Source organism: Lepisosteus oculatus, chromosome 6 (assembly GCF_040954835.1).
Source record: "Lepisosteus oculatus isolate fLepOcu1 chromosome 6, fLepOcu1.hap2, whole genome shotgun sequence".
Lineage (NCBI taxonomy): Eukaryota > Metazoa > Chordata > Actinopteri > Semionotiformes > Lepisosteidae > Lepisosteus > Lepisosteus oculatus.
The window spans coordinates 40,909,418-40,917,039 of NC_090701.1; the positions used below are offsets into that span (position 1 = coordinate 40,909,418).

The following is a 7,622-nucleotide window of genomic DNA, read 5'->3' on the forward strand; positions in this document are numbered from 1 at the left end:
AATTAAGGACACAAGGATATCCAACACATGAACCTTCAAGGTGCCTCACCTGTATTTGCAAGCATTTATGCCTTTGTGATCTCCAGGACATAATGCTTATCAGTGCTTCAATAAAGGCACTGATACACAGTTTTCACAAATTAATTCTCTCTTGCATTTCAATCCTTTGTACTGCATTGGTGGTTTCCTTGTCCTATAGTCTGGTAGTTGGCCCTCAGGAAAGAGGGAAAGGCCAAATTGTCTTATGCCTAGCACCTCAATAATTGGCTGATGTTATTCCCTGTGAAGGGGACTTCTATTGAAAGTTCATGGGGAATGTCAAGGTCTCCCAGACCTATAATACTCTCCATAATTATTCTCAATAAACCTCTCTATAATTATTCCTACAGTAAATGCATTTTAAGCATTTTTAACCCAGTGTTTGTATTAGGTGATATTATGCCTTGTGGAACTCACTTTGAAAACAACAACATTGACAATGATGGCAACAGCAGTAACGTAGATTTAAGCTGCTGACGCTGTTGCTGTATTCATACTTCTCATCTGTATATATTTATATCTCGTTTATTAAGTGCTTCTGCCTTTCAAGGCTTTTAGTGAAATAATATTGATATTTCTGCCTACAATGAATGGGATTTAGTTGCAAAACCTGACAGTCACACCAGCACAAATGCGCAACATTCCAAGAAAATCTGAATTGACTTTGCTGAAGCAAAGTGAATTGAAGGGGGCTTTGCCTCTTTCTAATAGGAACACACTTTTTTTTGGCATTTGACATGATCTAAAGGTAAAGAAACTTTCAGACGACCTCTACTACCTAAGACGATTGGTAGATGGTCCTGGTCCTGGAGTGCCTGTCTGTCTTGTGGGTTTGATTCCAATCAGCTCTTAACAAGTGCAGTCAGCTCATTGTTGGCTTAATAGGATCAAATCTTGCAACTCTTCAGGTGCTGCTACTTCAAGAGCCCTGGAGAACCTACAGGCACACTGGCCCTCCGTGACCAGGACCGCACTCACAAGATCTAAGAGGTCGAATCAAAACCCATTCCCTTATTCTTCCTTTATGAATGTCCATGTTATTGCTGGTATGCTAACATGCACCAGAATGCATCATCTAACAAGATGTAGAGGAGCAAGAACAATTTTGTCTTTCTTAAATAGTCAGTTTTGCACATCTACATCTATCATCTATATTGCATTGTGTGTCTAAACAATATATACGATTAGACAGGTATAGTGAACAATACATTCCATGTTCTGTGCATTAATAGACAAGGTGTACACAATATTTTGAAAAAAAAAACAACAAATTGCTCTTATCCACTTTTATGTTAAATGATGGTGTATATTCCATAACTATGACTCTTTCAAACCATGACTAGTGTCCATGACCACACAGCTATTTTGGAATCTCATGAGTGTATGACTAGTCTGGGCATGAGACATAAGACAGCTACATGGGAAATAGCTTTTTGTTCACCGTTGTAATAAAAAAATAGCTCATGTCTAACTCAGAAAAGACAAAAAAAGGACAAACGATGCATGGAAGTTGCGATTTTTCTGTTCTTAATAATCACTTCATTCGATGTCATTCAAATTCTGTCTGTTTCATGTGTCAGACAAGGAATGGAATACATTGGTATTTCCTTTTAATATATTGGTATTTCCCTCTCTTAGGACACATTTCATTTCATTTTTAAGGGCCTTCTTCTAGGCAGGTCCATTGACTTGTGCCTTATTGGCTTAACCAGTTTTCAAAGGAAATCTACTGAGATAGTAAATCTTTCAGTGAGTTGGCATCCTGCCACGAAGGCTATAATCATTTGACACAATACTTAGAAAACAAAGGGCTCGGCCACAGCTGAGTCTTAGAAACAGATGGTGGTTTCAGCGCACCCATGAAAGATTGTTATTGTAAGAATTTCTCAACAAGGTTTCAGAAAATAGCAGTAACAGCATCTCCTCTTGTGTTCAAGCCACTGTTATGGAAACTGCACTCTCTATTCTCTGAACACAACTTCAACTTACATTCAAGGTGACAAAAGTAACACAGTTTCACAGCAATGTGATTGGATGATTTGTGTATTTTACAAGCTTAGTACTGTAGGTGTGGTTGACATGGTGAATGAACAGAGTGAGTATTTTACCTAAGTGGTGACTTCACATTTACATATAAATGTTTTTGATTTGTCTGCAATAGAAATCCGATGGCTCCCTGAAACTGCGATGAAAGACTTGACAGAACTTAATTGTTATTCATAAAGACAAAATGCTTGTTCCGATCTAATCCCTGAAGGTTTGTTTGTGCCTGTGAATGCCGTTTTTAAATGAGGAAATGTTTTGTTTGCTTCAATTGAAATGCATCTTTTACATCTGAGCTCACTGGTTTGGTTCCCACCTCTGTCTCTACAGTAACAGAAACTGTCCTTGTCTAGTGTTCTTCCAAGTGGAAAATACACATAATTGGTCATAGTCCATAGAAAAAAAGTAATACTTAAATAGGAAGTAATTGAAAAAGGGCTGATCATATGTGGTGAGTCTTCCATGGCACACTAGTGCAAATGAAATGCCCCTGGCAAAGAGGCTCTGGTCGAGAAGTCTTACTCCTGTGCCATAGATTAAAAGGAGATGTGACACGACACCACAAAGATCCCCCAGTACCTACACAGACATTCTAATAAATACCTTGAACAACTACTTTTTTAGTATAAAATGTGTGCGACGCAAGTAGCAGTTCTCCACAATAAAGGAATCTGTTTTGGTTTTGACTCAAGAAACCCGAGATTTTCCTCCAAGATGATTTTCTTTGTGAGGATGCCCCGCTCACGCTGTTTATTCACACAGTAAATTATGGAAGTAATGGCCACTTATCCCACATTAGCTGTTTACAGGAGAATGTTCACAGATCTGTTTTGAAAAAAAATTGGTTTCTTCATATTTGTGTTTTTACTTTTTTTTTACTGTAGTATTTTCATTCATATTTTGAGAGATGTAGATGACCTGCAGTATGTGCTACAGGCAGACTAATTTCTTGCCATGGGCATTTATTTTTCCATGCCTCATGTTTGTAATGACACATAACCTTTGAAAATCTCAATTTGTAGAATTGAGAATTGATATCTTTTCACCCTGTATGTTAGGGTGAAATAGAATAGATGTTTATTAAAGCTCTCTTTTAAACCAGCCATCCCAGATGTCTAGCACAGTTGACTTTATTTCTGTCTGGATAACTGATATGGAAACAGAAGCTAAATGATAAAGAACAGAAAATGGGTCTGGAACTCAGTCCATAACTCTCAAAATGCTCTTTATGTTCTTGATGCGTAACTTACATCAAGCTCCTTGAATAAACATCAAGCGTTCTCAATTGGTTTACCCCAAATTAATAAAAGAACAATAAATATTTCTGTCATATTTTGTGCGCATTGTGGTCTGAAATTGTTTACATTTAAAAAGGTTTTTTAAACCTTTGGACTGTGGACCATCTATATTAAGGAATGTGCAGCATATTAGTGTTAACACAACACCAAATTGTCTTCATATTGTTAAAAGAGACCCCAGCTCAATAAATGTCACCCTTACGTTTTAATATGAGGGTGTTTGACTTGCAGCTGTACTGTATGTCAGACCCATTAGACATTCTGCTTTCTGACAGAGTCAATTTTGGGTATACCCCCTGTATGGAAGATGAATAGGGAATGAGAATCAGTATAGCTGCAGATAAGTCCAGTCTGTAAGACTTTGTACCTTCCCCATTTCATACAGAGAGTTAGGATTTCTTCTCACATACTTAATAACGAGAGTATAGTACATTGGAAACTACACTCAGCTGAGGACAGTGGGAATCCAAATAAGTTTGCTTTGCTTCTCAATCAGAGTTTAAGGTATTTAAAGAGGAAATCCTCTTTTAAACAGGTTAAGAATATATCTGGTATTATCAAAGAGAATAATGGATTGTTCTTAATTATCCTTGAAATGTAAAAAAATGAAACTAAATGGTTTGAAACTTTAGGTTTTTACTCTTAAACCAAAAAATATAAGGAAGAAAATACGGATTTGCCTAACTATTTTTTAAGAATCCTTAATAATATATATATTTCAACAAATATGTACAGCAAATGCTTTTGCTGACACTTTCCAGGCAAAGATAAAACACTGGGTGATTCACAATGTTTTTGTTAAATAGATGCATTTTTAAAATGTTGATACTTATTGGTGTCAAAGGTAAAACACTCTTATGGTAGGTGATTTATTTTTTAAATATGGGTTATTATCCAAGCTCTGAAAAAGTCCCTCTTATTCAATTAATTGCAGCCTGGTATAGCCAGTGCCTCTTTCATGCTAAAACTGATTTTAGATCAGGGTGTTTCAAGAGCTTCTATTCTTTCATATTTAAAAAACAAATCTAAAAATATTAGTAGGGCTGAAGAACATGTTGCAAGATTTTTTTTTAAATCATCTCAGAATCTCACACAAAATGTCATGGAAAAAGGGACAATTCCTCTTTTTTTTAAATGCTTGGCCTCTTTAGAGAACTAGAAACAAAAATAAAAGTGCTATAAGCAGTATGTGAAACTTCTTGTTTTTATAGACCGTAGCTGAAAACTTTATCACAACCACTCACACTCAGTAGAAAAAAAAAAACAAGTCTCTATTATTAAGCCCAAGTTCTATCTGTGCTGCAATTCACTAACACTTATAACACGAGAAAGCACCACCCATCTATAGCCTTATCGCTGCAAAAACAGCACTACTTTAAAAACAGAAATTTGTGTACCCTGAATAGTTTACTTCTAGAAAGAATAAAACAAAACCATATAATGTGACAGCCATGTTGAAGAGAGATTAAATAAAATCTCTCTAGGTAAATAAAGTACTGTATGTATATTAATATTATTGTCCTCAGATTCTGAACACAGTACATTTATCCTTTATCTATTGCTCTTTGTATTTTTTGCAATGTGAGTCATGGTGACTTGAACCAGCCTATATCTTATCGAAAGAGGAATAGTGCACATCACTCAGCATCACCATCTTTCTTCTGTTGATTATCTTCACAGAGTGAGGCCAGAATAGCATTGGGTAATTCTCTACAGTTCTTGTTTGTTTTTAAGATATGATGGCATTAGGCATTATATTTAAGGATTGTTCTTGGTAGTTTTTTTGTGTGGTTAAGAAAATTCCAAATCCAACTGACTAATTATAGCACATGCTAACCCGACAGCTCTTGGCTTCTTGATTGACACGTATAAACAGCTTAAACAGTAGGAGTAGACCGCTTATGCTCGAAGAGTTATGATTACCAATGTACTTCAAGAGAACGACATAGAAACGTATCACTGGCAGTGCCGGGTGTTGATGAAGCAGTTTGTGCTGATGAGCCAAGGCAGGTGGGATAAACATCTTTCAACAGAATCAGCAATGACTAGTCATTATATTGTATGCACTGTATGAACCTGGAGGTTACTCAACTTTACCAGTATACCGGTATCATAAGGACTGCCTATGTCTGTCTCCTCAAACTGAACAGAGAAAATTTGCTGCAGCAATCAGAATCTCATCAGGAGTTAGGATGCCCAGGGTAAATAAAGAATTTTCATTTTAATACTTCAGCCACACAAACCAATCATGGGTTTGTAACACCCGGCCAGACCTCCTGAATAGCTGGACGCCAAAAGTCCAACAATACTGCAGTTGAGTTACTAAAAAAGACTGAAGGGAAATGAGAAGACGGGTAAAGCATTTCTTCAGATATTCCTTTCTCAGCCACATTTCTCAGCACATTTCCTGTTGTCTCTTATGTTCTTCGTGAAAAGATGTTAACACCATTCCAAGCAATATCCAACACAAAGACCGGCTAAGCAGCAGGGCCGATCCCTCTCTGACACCATCAAGTGCTGTTAATGTGACTGAGGAAACACAGCTTACTGGCAACTCTATACTTTATCCTGGGAAATTATTTTCACAACACAAATGTGTTGTCACCTTCTTTAAAGCAGTAGCTTGAAATGGGCTACATGAGTACATGAAGCAGTAAGTAGACTGCAAAATCAACAGGGTTTTTCTTTTTTTAAATATGCATAGTGCACAATATGAGGTAAACAATGCCACATAACAGGCTGTTGTTTTCTCTGTAATTTCTTAATATGACTTTGACTCCAGAGAACGGGGATTTCAAAAGATTGTCTCGAAGACACAGTTGCCCCTGTAACAGGTTCTGAGTGGTTTACACTCAGCTACCATGAGCAATTTGCATGCACACTGAGTTCAAAACCCCCTCTTTTCTTATTCTTTCATTATTTGAAATAATGAATCATTATTGCGCACACACTTAACTGAAAAACAGCTCTTACTTTACTGAAATTGTTCATTGCAGCTGCACGTCCTTTACAGTGTATCGTACAGGAGAAATAATAAATTATTAACTCAAACACATCATCTTATACAAGTTGTTCATGGTTCATGGCAAAAACTTAAACAAATGTTAAATTATATACAGCCCCCTTAGCCACTGATCTTTAATCAGATCATAACAATATGCCTTTCAGATTCACGTCTTGGTTAGTCTTTGCTGCTATTTAATAAATACCTTGAAATGTACAAACCTGTTAATAGTATATATATCCCATTCAAATGTTGGCCTTGAAATACAGTACAAACAGAACCATGAGCTATATTCTCTTAATAAACATGTCATGCCTAAATGTAACAATTTGAACAGAGGCAAAGCACAAACATACTGTACAGACACAATTCAAGTCTTCTTTTCAAATAGTAAAGATTTTATTCTAAATATTAAGAGACACTTAAAATTCTCTACTTTGAAACTAGTAGCAGATTCTCTTGTATTTTTAATGCCTCTGGGTATATTTGACACAGTGTAAGAGTACAAATACTTTTAATTAATTTTTACACAAGGTCAAAAGGGAAGCCAAGAAGCTCTTTGCTACTATAAAACCTACTGTGTCTGAAAAAAAAAGATTTCTTAGAGAAATTTAAAAGAACATCTATTTTCCCCACAACATGTAAAGAAGAGAGAAATATCAAATAAAAAAACTACGTCATGCTTACTCTAAAAGTAAACTGTACAATGTGCTTTGATCGGAAATCTTAACACTAATTTGCATTACAAACCATATAATGCAGAGTGAGTCAGATTGAAACAAAATTTAATGAAAGGTCTTACCTTTAATTCTCTCCCCTTAGGCAAACTTGACCAGTGTAATATTTATAAAAGAAGGCATGGAGTTACACCGTGTAACACAGGACTGAGATACAGTATACTAGGATCTGCTTCTTTTTGTCAGTTACTTCGACTTCCTGTCTTTTGAGGAAGTTTGAAAAGGATTTGTGCAATTCAGTGAAACATTTTGTACAATTTAAAATTGAATTCTTATGTTTAACATTCTACATTAATGATATCTAACATAATGTATACATTATAGATAATATAATATTCTGCTGATCTTGTGAATTTGTAGATTGAATTATACAGTGACAATAAGTACTGAGAAGCAAAGATTGTCATCGTGTTTTTTGTTCCTTTTTGTTTTTGTGGTGGAAAGAGATCTTATCAAAATAGTACTCATTTTCTGTGCAGTAGCTGGAACATTCAGTGCCAG

The 7,622-nt window shown here is 35.8% G+C and overlaps 1 protein-coding gene across 1 annotated transcript in view; it reads right to left on the reverse strand.

Annotated features, from left to right (window-relative positions):
* Positions 1 to 7,341, reverse strand: part of apbb1ip (amyloid beta (A4) precursor protein-binding, family B, member 1 interacting protein) — a 46,652-nt gene extending 39,311 nt beyond the window's left edge. The window contains exon 1 of the mRNA XM_069191268.1: positions 7,187 to 7,341. The gene's annotated coding sequence lies outside the window, so the exon portion shown is untranslated. The remainder of the gene's footprint in view (positions 1 to 7,186) is intronic.
* Positions 7,342 to 7,622: the final 281 nt, after the last annotated feature.